This window comes from Eriocheir sinensis, chromosome 42 (assembly GCF_024679095.1).
Source record: "Eriocheir sinensis breed Jianghai 21 chromosome 42, ASM2467909v1, whole genome shotgun sequence".
Classification (NCBI taxonomy): Eukaryota; Metazoa; Arthropoda; class Malacostraca; order Decapoda; family Varunidae; genus Eriocheir; species Eriocheir sinensis.
The window spans coordinates 1,018,897-1,036,754 of record NC_066550.1 but is presented as its reverse complement, the minus strand read 5'-3'; the positions used below and the strand labels follow the sequence as shown (position 1 = coordinate 1,036,754).

Below are 17,858 nucleotides of genomic sequence, written 5' to 3'. Positions count from 1 at the left end.
GGGTCTGATATGGATAGTAGGTGTTTACCGTTTACCGTAGATGAGGTTTCAGGCCCTGCTCCGCCGCTGATGCAGCGCTCTCGAGGGCCGTCAACAGTTACAACGTTAGCCTCAGTAATAGTCTTCAATGCACTTATTCTCAAACATCGTAGTGAGTGAGTGAGTGTCTTAATTGCTTTCACGAATAATATCACGAATATCCATTGGTTCAGTTTTCATGTCTGATACTTCTTGATCTTGATATTTAATGCGCAGGGCACCCATTCAGCATAACACGCATATTTGTGTTGGCTGTTGGGGGGACGGGGGAGCCGGGTGTGCAGGGGAGGGGAGTGAATCAAGTGTCATTGTTCGTGTTGGTGTGTTGTGGTGACAATTTTTTTTTTTTTTTTTTTTTTTTTTTACGTTGTTGCCTATTGCGCCGGTAGGCATCTTCCCGGTGGGGCCTGATGGTCGGCCCAAGGCTTCTTCCAGGTGGGGCCTGATGGTCGGCCCAAGGCTTCTTCCAGGTGGGGCCTGATGGTCGGCCCAGCCCGTTCTGGCGCAGGCGAGTGTTTATAGTGGCGCCATCTTGCATTGGCTCATGCTGCCCCCCGGAACTCGTTCTTGATTCGCTTGGACGGCTTCCTCTAGAGTCCGGGTTGATGGGTGGTCTTCAGGACAGCATGTGGGTAGTTTTAGGCCACTCGGCGGTGACTGAAAAATCCGAGTGGTAGCGTGAGGATTCGAACCCGCGTCGTCCATCACGCGGCGAATGTTGGTCCAGTACGCTACCAGTTCGGCCACCGCCTACCCGAGTTTAATGACGAGATTTTCTATTCTCTTTTTTCTATTACTCTCTCGGTCCCACACGTCCTCTGCGTGTATCGAAACACACGAGAAATTAATCAAGATCAGGGTATTCAGCGGCTGCCTGGGATTGAACCCGCGACCAGCGTGACGGGAGAGCCGCTCCTTACCGAGTCGGCCAAAGAGGTACCCCGCTGGCTAAGTGGGTTATGGGAGGCTCGTTCATCAGGCCGTCGCCGCACTACAACAAGTGAGTGTGTATTTGTTTTCTGAATGAGTCTATTGTACCGCACTCTAAAATCTGTTGAGGGAGGCTGTTCCAGTCACGTATGGTGCGTGGAAAGTATGAGTGCTTGTATGCGTCAGTGTTAGTGTGATATGTTTGGTATTTATGGATGTATGTTACGAGTGCGTTGATTGTTTGCGTTGTGTAGGTATGTTTGTGGGTCAATGTCAATGTGAGTGTTGTGATCTTGTACATAAGTGTAAGTCTGTGTGCTTGTCTGCGTATGTGAAGAGGGTCCATGTTTATCTGTTGTTTGATCCGTGTTGTGATGCCAGGCGTTCGAGTGTAATTGTTTGTAATGAACCTAGCCGCCTTGGTGTTGATTTGTTCTAACCTATCAATGTTTCTGTGTGTGTAAGGATCCCACACCGTGGAGCAGTACTCCAGTGTTGGTCTCACAAGTGTCATTAGCTATGTGTTTAATGTCAGGTGTGCAGTTATGTAAATTCCTCCTCAGGTACCCCAGGGTTCGGTTGGCTGTGGCACTGATGTGGTCTATGTCAGTGTTGAACTTTAGGTTAGTGGAGAGGTGGACACCAAGATACTTGTGTGTGTGGACTGATTCAAGGTCTGAATAATGGAGAGTGTAAGTGTGATGGATGGGGTTGTGAGCTCTGGTGAATCTTAACAGTTTGCATTTGTCTGGTCGGAACTGCATCTGCCAGGTGCGCTCCACCGCTGGAGGGCGTCCAAGTCTTTTGTAGTAGTCTGCAGTCGTCGGCAGACAATAATAGTACCAACCCTCACATATGCAAGTGAAACGTGGGCCTGGAATGAAAGTCAGAGGTCTAGAGTGCAGGCAGTGGAAATGAATTACTTGAGGAGTGCTTGTGGTGTGAGTAGAATGGATGGAATGAGTAATGAAAGTGTGTACGAGCGTTTTGTAATGTGTCACAGGGGTGAAGGGAAGAAGTGTGGAGTGGTGGAAGAAGTGAAGCGACAGACTTTAAAGTGGTTTGGCCACATGGAGCGAATGGAGGAGAGTAAGATGACCAGAAGGGTGTATGTGAGTGAGATAGAGGGAGGGAATGCTAGAGGACGACCTCCAGTGAAATGGAGAGATAGGGTGCAAGAGTACGTTAGGGAGAGGGGGGAAAGATCTTTGAGAAACTTTGAGCAGGCAAGGAGGGAGTGTCTGGATAGAGAAAGTTGGAAGCTCTTCTGCCGTGGCCATCCCCTGGTGGGAGCTCCTAGGAGCAGGCGTCGATGAAATGATGATGATGATGATGCAGTCGTCGGTAGTCTTTACTGCCCTAAACAGCAAACTATCGTCGGCAAATAGTCTAGTGGAAGAGTTAGGCGTTGAGAGTGGGAGATGGTAAATGTACAGGAGGAAAAGAAGGTGGCCTTGTGGGGCACTTGAAGAAACAGGGACAGTGCCAGATGAAGATCCGTCAAGAACACGTTGAGTCCGGTTAGTAAGAAATGCAGTGATCCAGTGTAGAATAGGTCCTGAAATACCGTAGTATTTCAATTTTAATGTCAGTCTTTTGTGTGGGACTTTGTCGAAGGGTTTGGCAAAATCTAAAATAATAGCGTTAACTTGTGTGATGTCACGTCGGTCAAGTAGCCTCGTCATGTCATGAAATGTAGTAATGAGTTGCGATTCACATGAGCGTTTGGGTCGAAAGCCGTGTTGTGAGTCAGTAAAGATGTTGTTTGTGTCAAGGTGATTCATTATGTGTTTGTGTATTATGTGTTCGAAAATTTTGTGAGTGAGATGGGGCGATAATTGGCTGGGTCAGTCCGGTCACCTGTCATTAGCAATGGATTAATGTTTGCCAAAAGCCAGTCAGAGGGTAATGAGGTGGATGATTGGGACTGGGTGAATATGGCCACATCCAACGATCATTTTCACCACACTGAACATTCATCACACACAATTTATCTTTGAGTACAAGCACTAATTAATAGCCATGATCGGTCATGTTACGAATTCTCTCAATTTCAGTCTGGAGAACTACACAACATTGGTCATTCGCCGAGTGGTTGATTTCAGGCTTCTTGAACCTCACACAATTTATGCATTTCTTCTCAGCCATGGTGCACTCCTGTGATTTATGATTGCCAGCGCATTTGAAACAATTTGGGGCGTCTCCATTGGTCTTGGCAGTACAGTTGGCCTCAAAATGGCCATATCTCTGACAATGATATCATATAATTGCATGGTATCTGTCTCTCACTGTGTATATTCCCCATTCTAATTTTAACTTGTCATGATTCTTGTGAATCAGCTCTCTTACAGTTGGGTCACACCTCATTATGTAGTGCATCGTACCGCCAGCCGCAGGCTTACTAAAAATTAGCTCAATCTTATTCTCAACATAATCAATTGAGTGTAAGAACTCATTGCGGTCTAAGATGGTCTCCTTTATTTTTTCCTTGGTCTCCTCTTTATGCTCATTGCATATCATGATCTTTGGTTTCATCTTTCCAACACTCTTGATACTAATTTGCTCAACAGACTCCAGTTTTTTGAGCAGCCTCAGCCCTTGTGTTCTCATTTTCAAAGTTCATGACAATGTTACCTCTATTTGTAAATCTTGAATCAGTTATTTGAATGCCATTCAATGCCTGGGAGACTTCTTAATGGTTTCACGAATGAAGACAGATCAACATTATTTATGATCGATGACACTTTGCGTACGAGGAACAATGGCGTAAAACTCAAATGTAGACAAGTAAATTCAGACTGCACCAAATTTTTCTTCACCAACGTTGTAGTGCGAGAATGGAATAAGCTCCCACCGTCAGTGGTCCAGTGTAACACGATTGACTCCTTCAAAAACAAGCTCGACCGTCACTTCCTTCAACTTAATATTAACTAGAGTTGAAATGCAACGTTTTGGAGCCATCTGATTAATGTTGAATCACTTAGGTTTAAGGACAGACCACCTAGTCTGGACCATGGGGTCTGTGTGGTCTGATTTTCTATGTAAATATGTAAATGTCTGTCGCCTTCTTTTCCTGTGTAGAAGCTTTTACAACTAAGAGATTCTTCTTGACCTTCTTGCCTCTCTTTGCCACCTCAGCCCAACTGGATTCAGCATGCTCAGCACATTTAAGCGTGTCAACAACTGATCCCAGCTCCTCCTGCACCTTCACAGCCCTTGATTCAACCTCATCCTTAACCACAGATATTTCCTTAGATAATTCTTGCTTGAATTCATCCAATTTTTCCACACTGCTGGTAGCCAGAGACGCTTTATGGAGGCATGGGGTGCATATCCAATTTATTTTCGGTATATTATCCAGGTTGATCCCAGACAAATTAGCACACTTCACATGACACCACCTAGTGCACAAACAGCAACCAGTCAACTTCTCGCCCGTGAATTTTGCACAAACATAACACAAATCCCCCAGTCCCTTGGACCTAACAGCGGCCATGTCGACACTTTCTGTGCGGAGCTAGGCGCAACACCTCCGCTCAGCACCACGGTCACTCACTCTGTTGAGAGTGGAAGGTCGTTAATGTACAGAAGGAAAAGAAGGGGGCCTTGAGCGGCGCCTTGTGGGACACCTGAAGAAACAGGGACAGTGTCAGATGAAGATCCGTCAAGAAGAACGCGTTGAGTCCGGTTAGTAAGAAATGCAGTGATCCAGTGAAGAATAGGTCCTGAAATACCGTAGTATTTCAATTTTAATGTCAGTCTTTTGTGCGGGTCTTTGTCAAAGGCTTTGGCAAAATCTAAAACAATAGCGTCAACTTGTTTAATGTCACGTCGGTCAAGTAGCCTCGTCATGTCATGAAATGTAGTAATGAGTTGCGATTCACATGAGCGTTTGGGTCGAAAGCCGTGTTGTGAGTCAGTAAGGATGTTGTTTGTGTCAAGGTGACGCATTATGTGTTTGTGTATTATGTGTTCAAAATTTTACATGGAATCGATGTTAGTGAGATGGGGCGATAATTGGCTGGGTCAGTCCGGTCACCTGTCATTAGCAATGGATTAATGTTTGCCAAAAGCCAGTCAGAGGGTAATGAGGTGGATGATAGGGATTGGGTGTATATGTGTAGTGCGGCAACTATGCCTGATGAACGAGCCTCCCATAACCCACTTAGCCAGCGGGGTACCTCTTTGGCCGACTCGGTAAGGAGTGGTTCTTCCGTCACGCTGGTCGCGGGTTCAATCCTAGGCAGCCGGGGAATACCTCCTTGTTGTTATTAATTTCTCGTGTGTTTCGATACACGCAGAGGACGTGTGGGACCGAGAGAATAATGGAAAAAGAGAATAGAAAATCTCGTCATTAAATATGGCCTGCAGGATGGGGGCAAGGATGGGGGCAAAGGATTTTAGGATGAAGGCGGGAATGTTGTCGGGGCCAGTGGATTTAGTTGTGTCGAGTCCTTCCAGTAATTTCTGTATTCCGTTAGTCGTGATGTCAAGGGGGGCTATCGGGAGGAAGGGGCTGTGTGGCATGTTTGGTGTCAGGTTGTGTTCTTGTGTGTATACCGATTGGAAGTGTGTGTTGAGTATTTGTGCTTTGTGTTGTGGGCTGGTTACTAATGTGTTAGTGTTGTCTTTCAGTGATGTAATCGTGTTAGTATCGTGTTAGTATCGTGTTTGCGCGTTTTAAGGAATTTTAAAAAAGTTTATTTTGTTATTTCTTACGTTGTCTGCGAGGTAAGTTGCGATGTGTTTGCGTTCCGCTACTTTTATGTTTTTGGCAAATGTCTTTTGGTGGTTTTTGTAGGCGGTCCAATTATCTGTTGTGTTGTATGTCTGCGCGCGTCTGTAGAGTCTTTGTTTCTTGCGATGTTGTCTGCGTAGATCCCTGGAAAACAAGGGGAGTGTGTACCTACTAGAAATTGTATTTTTGTGGTATGTGTCTGTTCATAAGAGTCGTGTATGGTGTGTTTCAGGTTGTTCCAGTTGGTGGACAGAAGTCTTGTGTGTGTGTGTGTGTGTGTGTGTGTGTGTGTGTGGTCGTGTGTGTGTGTGTGTGTGTGTGTGTGTGTGTGTGTGTGTGTGTGTGTGTGTGTGTGTGTGTGTGTGGTATGTGTCTGTTCATAAGAGTCGTGTATGGTGTGTTTCAGGTTGTTGCAGTTGGTGGACAGAAGTCTTGTGTGTGTGTGTGTGTGTGTGTGTGTGTGTGTGTGTGTGTGTGTGTGTGTGTGTGTGTGTGTGTGTGGTATGTGTCTGTTCATAAGAGTCGTGTATGGCGTGTTTCAGGTTGTTGCAGTTGGTGGACAGAAGTCTTGTGTGTGTGTGTGTGTGTGTGTGTGTGTGTGTGTGTGTGGTATGTGTCTGTTCATTGAGTCGTGTATGGTGTGTTTCAGGTTGTTCCAGTTGGTGGACAGAAGTCTTGTGTGTGTGTGTGTGGTATGTGTCTGTTCATAAGAGTCGTGTATGGTGTGTTTCAGGTTGTTCCAGTTGGTGGACAGAAGTCTTGTGTGTGTGTGTGTGTGTGTGTGTGTGTGTGTGTGGTATGTGTCTGTTCATAAGAGTCGTGTATGGTGTGCTTCAGGTTGTTCCAGTTGGTGGACAGAAGTCTTGTGTGTGTGTGTGTGTGTGTGTGTGTGTGTGGTATGTGTCTGTTCATAAGAGTCGTGTATGGTGTGTTTCAGGTTGTTCCAGTTGGTGGACAGAAGTCTTGTGTGTGTGTGTGTGTGTGTGTGTGTGTGTGTGTGTGTGTGTGTGTGTGTGTGTGTGTGTGTGTGTGTGTGTGGTATGTGTCTGTTCATAAGAGTCGTGTATGGTGTGCTTCAGGTTGTTCCAGTTGGTGGACAGAAGTCTTGTGTGTGTGTGTGTGTGTGTGTGTGTGTGTGTGTGTGTGTGTGTGTGTGTGTGTGTGTGTGTGTGTGTGTGTGTGTGTGTGTGTGTGTGTGTGTGTGTGTGTGTGTGTGTGTGTGTGTGTGTGTGTGTGTGTGTGTGTGTGTGTGTGTGTGTGTGTGTGTGTGTGTGTGTGTGGTATGTGTCTGTTCATAAGAGTCGTATGGTGTGTTTCAGGTTGTTCCAGTGGACAGAAGTCTTGTGTGTGTGTGTGTGTGTGTGTGTGTGTGTGTGTGTGTGTGTGTGTGTGTGTGTGTGTGTGTGTGTGTGTGTGTGTGTGTGTGTGTGTGTGTGTGTGTGTGTGTGTGTGTGTGGTATGTGTCTGTTCATAAGAGTCGTGTATGGTGTGTTTCAGGTTGTTCCAGTTGGTGGACAGAAGTCTTGTGTGTGTGTGTGTGTGTGTGTGTGTGTGTGTGTGTGTGTGTGTGTGTGTGTGTGTGTGTGGTATGTGTCTGTTCATAAGAGTCGTGTATGGTGTGTTTCAGGTTGTTCCAGTTGGTGGACAGAAGTCTTGTGTGTGTGTGTGTGTGTGTGTGTGTGTGTGTGTGTGTGTGTGTGTGTGTGTGTGTGTGTGTGTGTGTGTGTGTGTGTGTGTGTGTGTGTGTGTTCATTGAGGCGTGTATGGTGTGTTTCAGGTTGTTCCAGTTGGTGGACAGAAGTCTTGTGTGTGTGTGTGTGTGTGTGTGTGTGTGTGTGTGTGTGTGTGTGTGTGTGTGTGTGTGTGTGTGTGTGTGTGTGTGTGTGTGTGTGTGTGTGTGTGTGTCTGTTCATAAGAGTCGTGTATGGTGTGTTTCAGGTTGTTCCAGTTGGTGGACAGAAGTCATGTGTGTGTGTGTGTGTGTGTGTGTGTGTGTGTGTGTGTGTGTGTGTGTGTGTCTGTTCATTGAGTCGTGTATGGTGTGTTTCAGGTTGTTCCAGTTGGTGGACAGAAGTCTTGTGTGTGGGTCTGTCGCAAAAAAGTCAGTGCTGAAAGCAGTAGGTCTTGTTTGATCATGTCTAAGTCAGCCCTTGAATAAAGGAATATCTGTCTGGGTCTCTGTTTATGTCTAATCGGTCGGAGGTCAGCGTCAATGATTAGTATGTCATGGTCACTAAGTCCGCCTCCGTGGTCTAGTGGTCAGCGTGCCTGGCTTCTACTCCCGCGGGCCCGGGTTCGAATCCCGGCCCGGGCAGTCGGCGTGCAGCTCACCTAGCTGTTCATCCTCCCTTTTGGGTTGGTCGATAAATGGGTACCTGGGGAAACCCGGGGAAGGTAAACTGTGGTAACCCGGATGTCACACTGGCCCTGTGTACCGGGGTAATGGGCCCCCTCCCACCACAGGCTCAAGGGCCAATGTTACGGAGATGAGCACCGAGGCCACGCGCTGCTACAGCGTATGCCCCCAACTTTACCTTACTAAGTCCTGGAACAACCTGAGTGTTTGCTATGTTAAGAATGTTGTTGGTGAGAAAAAGGTCAAGTGTGTGTGCTGTGGTCAAAGGACCACCGTGGCCAGCGGGGCGCGTTACCGTATGTGTTCGTGTTGGCTGGAGTACTGTTTGTGAGTGAAAATGTATTTATGACGTCAACGAATGTGTCGTGTAGTTGGCGTCTGTTTGTGTGGGGAATAACGGGGTTGGGGCGTCAGCATCGGGAGGATCAAATGGGGATATTGCAGTCCAGTCAATGTCGGGGAGGTTGAAATCACCTGTGATCCAGATGTGTTTGTCTGCCTGTATGCGTGAAAGAGAAATTTGAAGGTTGTGTAAATAGTCTGCATTAGTAGAAGGCGGTCTGTAAAAAGCAGCAATAAGAAGAGATTTACAGTTGAAGGTTTGTAACTGGACCCAGGGGATTTCGCAGTCTGTGTCAAGGGCAGGCCTGTGCTGTCTGTCGGGCGGTCCTTACGAAAAGCGGTCATATACTAAAGGGGGGAGGGAAAAGCTCCCTACTGTCACCGCAGGAGTCAACCAAGTCTCACTCACTCCCTACCATTATGTCGGGGTTATGTGAGGTGATTAGATGGTGTAATTGGGCTATTTTGTTTTTGATACTACGGAAATTAATTGTCAACAGTCGGAGGGAAGTGTGGCTATGACGTGATGGTTGTTGACGTAAAGGGAGAGGTGAAGATGGTGATGATGAAATAGAAGAAACAGAAGGGAGTGAAGAAGTAGAGGAGGGAGGTGAAACGGGAGGCGATGAGCGAAGGAGGAAAAGGAAAAGGACTGCCCTGGTCTCTCTCTCTCTCTCTCTCTCTTCTCTCTCTCTCTCTCATAATTGGAAAGTATATGCTGGGTATGGCAGGACTGATTGATAGTTTGTTGTTGGAGGTGTGCAGCAAAGGAGAAGGGAGGAGCCTGCCATCACAACCCCCAGGAAATACATACTATGGGTCGTATTTTAAAACATTTCGCCGCCCAAGTTCACATATTTGACAAGGCTTTCGTATGATTTGACGGCATTTCCATCAGTAGTTTCATGACCCTGGTGGTAGTTTGATCCTTCCTCAGTAGCATGAACTTCAAAGAAACACTCATTAGGACCCGATTCATCCATTCTTTGACCTTTAGAAATAGTCAATGTGAGAAGCGAAGGTGCCTTGTGATACCGCCCTATATAGTGTGATGGTACAACTATTAACATGCTTTGTGCTAACGACCGGCATGGCTTCCGTTTTGAGGTGTCCGCGGGTGTACGCCAGCAGCATCATGTCCACCCATCATATCTCTACTTACCATCGTTGTCTGCACTGACCTTTTAATACATCCCACAACCTCCTCTCCGTATTCCTATCGCCCTCCTGTGATTTATTTATTTATATATTGTTTACTTGCATTTTCTTTTACCTACTTGCCCTACTTGGATCGTGACCCCCACCCTTACCCCTTGCCGACCCCTGCCACCCCTGTAAATGACCACGCCTCATGAACAGCGATGACGGTCGTTACCACAAACCGCCCTGCCATACTTAGCATATACTTTCTATCATCTGGCACTGTAGAAACGCAACATGTGCATGGCTGAATTTTAAATACTCAAATTCCCTTCCTTTCCACTCAAATTCCCTTCCTTTCCACTCAAATTCCCTTCCTTTCCACTCAAATTCCCTTCCTTTCCACTCAAATTCCTTCCTTTCCACTCAAATTCCTTCCTTTCCACTCAAATTCCCTTACATTCCACTCAAATTCCCTTCCTTTCCACTCAAATTCCCTTCCTTTCCTCCACTCAAATTTCCTTCCTTTCCACTCAAATTCCCTTCCTTTCCTCCACTCAAATTCCCTTCCTTTCCACACAAATTCCATTCCTTTCCACTCAAATTACATTCCTTTCCACTCAAATTCCCTTCCTTTCCACTCAAATTCCCTTCCTTTCCACTCAAATTCCCTTCCTTTCCACTCAAATTCCCTTCCTTTCCTCCTCTCAAATTTCCTTCCTTTTCACTAAAATTCCCTTTTTTTCCACTCAAATTCCCTTCCTTTCCACTCAAATTCCCTTCCTTTCCACTCAAATTCCCTTCCTTTCCACTCAAATTCCCTTCCTTTCCACTCAAATTCCCTTCCTTTCCACTCAAATTCCCTTCCTTTCCACTCAAATTCCCTTCCTTTCCACTCAAATTCCTTTCCTTTCCTCCACTCAAATTCCCTCTCCTTCCACTCAAATTCCTTTCCTTTCCTCCACTCAAATTCCTTCCCTTTCCACTCAAATTCTCTTCCTTTCCACTCAAATTTCCTTCCTTTCCACTCAAATTCCCTTCCTTTCCACTCAAATTACCTTCCTTTCCTCCACTCAAATTCCCTTCCTTTCCACTCAAATTCTCTTCCTTTCCACTCAAATTCCCTTCCTTTCCACTCAAATTCCCTTCCTTTCCTCCACTCAAATTCCCTTCCTTTCCACTCAAATTCCCTTCCTTTCCACTCAAATTCCCTTCCTTTCCACTCAAATTCGCTTCCTTTCCACTCAAATTCACTACCTTTCCACTCAAATTCTCTTCCTTTCAACTCAAATTCCCTTCCTTTCCTCCACTCAAATTCCCTTCCTATCCACTTAAATTCCCTACCTTTCCACTCAAATTCCCTTCCTTTCCACTCAGATTCCCTTCCTTTTCTCCACTCAAATTCCCGTCCTTTCCACTCAAATTCCCTTCCTTTCCATTCAAATTCCCTTCCTTTCCACTCAAATTTCCTTCCCTTCCACTCAAATTCTCTTCCTTTCCACTCAAATTCCCTTCCTTTCCACTCAAATTCTCTTCCTTTCCACTCAAATTCCCTTCCTTTCCACTCAAATTCCCTTCCTTTCCACTCAAATTCCCTTCCTTTCCACTCAAATTCCCTTCCTTTCCACTCAAATTCCCTTCCTTTCCACTCAAATTCCCTTCCTTTCCACTCAAATTCCCTTCCTTTCCTCCACTCAAATTCCCTTCCTTTCCACTCAAATTCCCTTCCTTTCCACTCAAATTCCCTCCCTTTCCACCTTTTTCCACTTCTCTTCCACCTCTCCACATACTCCTCTTCCACTTCTATCATTGCCGACTACTCTTCCACCTTTCCAGTTGCTTATCTTCTCCAGTTCAATCTTCTCAAAACTCCACTTTCTCTGTACCTCCACTCACCAATCTGTCCCTCTCCACTCATTCCACATACCATCAATCCACCTCCACCCTTCTATATGCCACTTGCTCCACCTCTCTACTGTAATTTCTAGCTGTTCTCTTCCCTTTACCTCCAATACTCCACATAGACCACTTCCTCCACACTCCACTCCTCCACGTCCGCCTGCTCCACCTTGTTACAGTCACATTTTTTCTTTAACATGTACGTAAAGTTTCTAGCTGCAGTTTATTTCACAAGTCTAGTTTCTTTCAAGTGCCGTCTACTCCACCTAGTCCACCTACTCCACTATTTCTCTTCGTTTCCACTTTCAATCTGCACCACTTCTCCACTCTACTTCTCATCTTACTCCACTTCTCACTCCACTCTTGTACCATCATATTATACTTACTCTCCACTTTTTCTAATCATACTCTTTCTCTCCACTTTCAATCTACTCCGCTTCTCCACTCTACATTTTTTTTTCAATCCACTCTTCCTCCAGCATATTTACAGCTTGCTCTCCACTTTCTCTAATCATTCTTTCTTTCCAGTTGCAATCTGCACCGCTGTTCCACTTGTTCCGCCCTCCAAATACTCCTTCCTACCTACGGGGGCTTCGTGGTGCAGTGGTTAGCACACTCGGCTCACAACTGAGAGCCCGGGTTCGATTCCCGGGCAGAGTTGAAAAAAATGGGGGGCTTTTCCGATACCCTACGCCCCTGTCCACCCAGCAGTGAATGGGTACCAGGTATTAATCATGGGTTGTGTCCCGTCTCCTGGGGTCTGTTCCCTTCTCCTATAATTCCTTCCCCTTCTGTCTCTCTCCGGCATATGACCACAGATGTTGTGTCCCGTCTCCTGGGGTCTGTTCCCTTCTCCTATAATTCCTTCCCCTTCTGTCTCTCTCCGGCATATGACCACAGATGTTGTGTCCCGTCTCCTGGGGTCTGTTCCCTTCTCCTATAATTCCTTCCCCTTCTGTCTCTCTCCGGCATATGACCACAGATGTTGCGCCGACTAAACCAAACTTTCCTTCCTACCTCTCCACCCTGCCGACTCTTGTTCCATCATCTCCAGGCTACAGTGCACACAGAATACCAGGAAAGTGCCTTGTGTAGTGATTGGCATTGACATAAAAAGGAGGAAATTTTAGGTAACCACATGGGAAGTCTCTATAGTATCCGGCACTTGAGTGGAAGTAACGGATCATTGTGGAGAAAGTAGATTGGTTCGGGCGATTGCAATAACTCTGTGGTGGACTGGCGAACCGGCTCCTGATGTTGGTGGTCATTGAGCGCCACTTCAGTACCCTGCTTCTGGTTTTAGTCCTGGTCCTCATATTAGGCAGGAAGGTCAACTATTTGGGCTCTAGGACCATGGTATTAACCCAGTAGCTGCGGGGATCATGTTTCTTAACCCAGTAGCAGCGACGGGCCAAATTTGTGGCTTTAACGTGTAGCAGCGATGGGCCAAATTTGTGCCATGATATAAACCCCCCAAAATAGATGATACATAATCTGATCACAAATGCTTTGATATATATTATGAAATGGTTTGTGTGAGGGTGATTTTTTCTCATTTTTTTCGATTGGAGGGACCATTAAGAAACATGATCCCCGCTGTTACTGGGTTAAAGGCCCCTCTAAGCAAGAAAAATTAGAAAAAATCATCACTCACGCAAAGCATTTCATAAAATATATCAACGCATTTGGGATCAGTTTATGCATCATCTATTTTTTGGGGTTTATATCATGGCAAAAATTTGGCCCGTCGCTGGTACAAGGTAAAGCCACAAATTTGGCCCGTTGCTGGTACACGGTAAAGCCACAAATTTGGCCCGTCGCTGGTACACAGTAAAGCCACAAATTTGGCCCGTCGCTGGTACAAGGTAAAGCCACAAATTTGGCCCGTTGCTGGTACACGGTAAAGCCACAAATTTGGCCCGTCGCTGGTACACGGTAAAGCCACAAATTTGGCCCGTCGCTGGTACACAGTAAAGCCACAAATTTGGCCCATCGCTGGTACAAGGTAAAGCCACAAATTTGGCCCGTCGCTGGTACACGGTAAAGCCACAAATTTGGCCCGTCGCTGGTACACGGTAAAGCCACAAATTTGGCCCGTCGCTGGTACACAGTAAAGCCACAAATTTGGCCCGTCGCTGGTACACAGTAAAGCCACAAATTTGGCCCGTCGCTGGTACATGGTAAAGCCACAAATTTGGCCCGTCGCTGGTACACAGTAAAGCCACAAATTTGGCCCGTCGCTGGTACACAGTAAAGCCACAAATTTGGCCCGTCGCTGGTACACGGTAAAGCCACAAATTTGGCCCATCGCTGCTACCGGGTTAAATGTCTCTAGCTCCCGCTACGACCATTTCCGGAGGCCACAGAGATGGTCAGCCTGGCTCTCATAGGTGTTCTTCCCATTCAAGGTGCAGGGGTTGTGTAAGACTATCACTAGGATCACGAAACTCTCCATGAAAGTCCCAGCAACTTCCATTAGAGGCTTTTCAAAGAGGCAAACTGAGGAGCTGCGAAGATGGGCCTCGATCTCTGCCCGTCTTCCCTCGCTGGACTCCCCAAGCACGCAGACTTTGTGACCTACTTGACAGGACTTCCCCTGATGCAGATTCTTGTCTTCGTCCTGTCCTCAGTGGCTCCTGGTGCAATATACCCCACTGCTTCACTCTATCCACTCGTGACTTGTAACCATTGATATTTAGTCCACTTGTACTCCTTAACCCCTTGAATGCAAACCTCCTACAAGAAGACACCACCAAGCTACAGGAATGGAACAAAAAGTGGCTGCTACCATTCAATGAAGAAAATGAAAAGTCCTGTACCTTGGGAGAGGATATCCAGCATACCAGTACCACATGGGAAACACTGCACTATCCACCACAGAGGCAGAGAAAGATTTGGGACTATATGTTACCAGGCTACCAGTGAAGGCGAAATCTGTGCCAACCGCAGTGAACGGGTTAACTGTTCTACCTTCCACCTACACCACTACCTCCACTCACTCCACATAACCCATCAATAAGATGCTTCCCTCTTAGACTCTGCGGTTGATGAGTGTCGTTGTTCTGAGTGCCTCGTCCCAGCCCAGTGACCCCACAACTTAGTGAAAGGGTTTAGAATTTTCCTTTTTTTTGGGGGGGGAAGAAGGGGAGAATGTATTGTCTTGCTCTCCAGTCTTGGAAGTATTGCTCTGTCTATTTTCTTTCTTATGCATAAAATAAGTATATATTCCCAAGTATCTTCTAGTTCCCTATGCATTTATATATCTTGTTCCCTGTGTGAACTTGTATTGGTTTCCTTTTTGGTTCATTTCAGGCCTTCTCAGGGACAACCAGGAGAAGACGAAGATGAAATTACAAAACCCAGAAGGCTGAAAGAGGAAGTCAGTCAGTCAGTCTACAGTCATTACAAAACCCTGAAGACAAGACTGGAGGAGGAAGTCAGTCTAGTGTCATCCCAAGAGGAGGCGGCCTGAGGTGCCAGGTACGCCAGAAGACAGTGGGTACTTCATTTATACAAAGCTAGAGGCAGGTTTGTCCTCTGGTTTCATTGATAGGCTTGGTAGTTCTAGTGACTGATCATCTGGGAAGGAGTGTTACTGACATATAAGGTTTACATATGTAGTTTGGTCTTCATTAATCTGGAAGGTTTCTCTTGGATTCATGGTGTTGGCCAGACTGTGCTGTCAGTGGTAGGTCCTCTGCAGTGTGGGAGTGAATGAGGTGTTTGAGTTCAGTGGTCAGGTATAGGTCGTGTGGAAAAGGAAAGAAAGGTATTGTGGTGGACAGATGAGATAGAAAGAGGCAGTTGAGGAGAACAGAAGGAACTACAAGAAAATGTTAGAGAGAAATATGATGGAGGAGGCGAGAGGGATGGGAGAGGAAGTACAGGGAGAGCAAGAAGTTGGTTAGGGAAGTAAAGAGAGTGGATGAGGATTTGGGAAGGAAAATATCACCAAAATACCAGAACAAAAAACTTTGCTGGAAAGAAGATAAAAGTGAAATAGGGGAGGAAAGAGTGACATTTGTAGCATGAAGAGGAGAGATGGGTGCTTGTGAGGGGAATAAGGAGATAAGGGAGGTGTGGAAAGAGGAAACTGTAATGAATAAGAGTGTGGGAGGGAGAGCGGAAGTGAGCAGTGTAGGAATAAAGATCAGTGTAGGGCGGCCAGATCCACAGGGGAGGCTGGAGAGAGGTGAGATAGAGGAGGCAAAGAAGAAGTTAAAGGTAGGAAAGGCCCCTGGAGCTGATGGCATAACAGATTATTATTAGTAGTATTTTTTAACAACTTCGCCTCTAGCACCGGTTGGCTTTCTTCAGGGGCCTAGTGGTCGGCCCAAGCCCATCATGGCACAGGCAATTTTTATAGTGGCGCCATTTATTCCTCACTCATGCTGTGCCCCGGAACTCATTCTTGATTCACTTAGACGGTTTCTTCTAGAGTCCGGGTCTTCAGGACAGCGTGTGGGTAGTCTTGGGCCACTCGGCTGAAGTATGGAGGAGGTGTAGTTGTGGAATGGATATTATGGATATGTAACAGGAACAGGAACAGGGTGAGGTGCCTGAGGGTTGAAGAAAGGCTAGTGTTGTGCTGCTGTACAAAGGGAAAGGAAGCAGAGGTGACTAATAGTTACAGGGGAATAAGTCTACTCAGAGTGGCAGGAAAAGTGTATGGCAGGGTTTTAAATGAGAGGATGAAGAAAGTAACTGTACATGGGCGGTTCTGTGAGAGAAATGAAAGCCAGAGTGGGGGAACTTGGTACAAGGCAGAAAGTGAGAGGTACAGAGGAGTCATTGGTGGCGGACCTGTTTTCAGATGATACAGTACTGTTGGCAGAGAATGAGGGGACGCTACAGAGGATAGTGGATGCATTTGACAGGGTGTGTAAGAGGAGGAAGCTGAGTGAATGCTGGAAAGCGCAAGGTTATGGTATTTGAGAGGGCGAGAGAGCAGGTCATTGATTTAGCAAAGCCATACAGAGTTAGAGCAAAGAGCACAACAAAGTGTAGGATAAGGTTAGGGGAGGAGAGAGTGGAGGAGGTGACTGAGGTGAAATATTTAGGGACAGTTGTATGTAAGCATGGAAGGTGAGGTGAGGGAAAGAGCAGTGAAGGGCAGACAGGTGGTGGGTGCATTGGGGAGAGTTGTGAGAGGAAGAAGTGTGAGCATGGCGGTAAAGAGGGGAACAAGGAACAGTATTATCCTGCCAACTCTGTCGCATGCATCAGAGACGTGGACATGGAGTGCAGCGCAGCAATCAAGAATACGTGCAGTGGAAATGAGTTGTACAAGAGGTGCGTGTGGTGTGTCAGGATGGCATGGAGGAAGTAATGGAAGTGTGTGTGAGGGGTTTGGTATGGGTGTGATAGTGAAGGGAGTGGAGTGTGGAGTGGTGGAGTGGGTGGTGCGCTGAGATGGTTTGGACACCTGATGAGAATGGGGGAGAATGAATTTGTGAAGAGTGTACGAGGGAAGGAAGGCCATGGGGGCGCCCGCAGAGGAAGTCGATGGTTCCTTCCAGGAGGTACTTGGGATGAGAAGGGGGCCTGCATGAGGCTCACCTAGAGGGACCCCTGGGCTCTGCGCCGTAGGGTGGGCGAGGCGATCCACCCCCCCGCGTATGCCCCCATTGATATTGATTTTGTAGCTCACTTATGTAATGCAATATTTAGTTTCTTCATCAGTTAATAATAGCATAAAAGTGAATTACGAATGTATTAAAAAATCATTACCAAGCAAACATGACATGCTGAGAGCTGCACCTACAAGTTGTTTTTTAAATGTGCACAATTCCCTTCCCTCCCAATGAATTCAAAGTCTGGTGATGCCACCGTGTTCAGAACATCTCTGTAACCTGCAAGTTTATTTTTGCACTACCTTAACAATCTGATGAAAAATAGGAATATAAAGCACTAGAAACATTTATATAAGAGACAGACTTCAAATAGTGTCTTATTTTGTAGTTAAAAATTTGTTTTTTCAAGCCATCCACAGTCCACTCTTATTCTCCCGTCCACTGAAGAAGGCACCAAGTAAGAGTTGCAAGGCAGAAGTGTGAGCTACAGAAAAAAGTGGCAAGATGCAGTGTGGAGGGCCAGTTTCTCAAGATGAGCCGGAGCAAGGCTGCCTCAAGCTGCTGTCCAATCAGCGAAGAGATCACCTCGGCAGCCCGGCAGGCCACAATGGCAATGTTCAGACTACAACAGCGTTCAGGGAAAACAAAACTACACATTTCGCGGCAGCCATGGAGTCATTATTGAAACTGAATTATTAGCATTAGAGTTTTACTATGGAGATATACATATATTACCACTGTAGTGAAAGACAGAGTATGGAAGGAAAATCACCAAAATTTGTAGAAGTTTAGTAAAATAAATGTTTGCAATATACAAAAAATCTACAAAAGGTGAAAATGA

General features: G+C 46.2%; 1 long non-coding RNA gene across 1 annotated transcript; it reads left to right on the top strand.

Moving 5' to 3' along the window:
* Positions 1-357: 357 nt before the first annotated feature.
* LOC127009787 (uncharacterized) lies at positions 358-17,666 on the top strand. Its single transcript, XR_007762259.1, has 4 exons — positions 358-1,039; positions 11,973-12,169; positions 14,757-14,924; positions 17,427-17,666. It is a non-coding gene; the product is annotated as an uncharacterized LOC127009787 (long non-coding RNA).
* Positions 17,667-17,858: the final 192 nt, after the last annotated feature.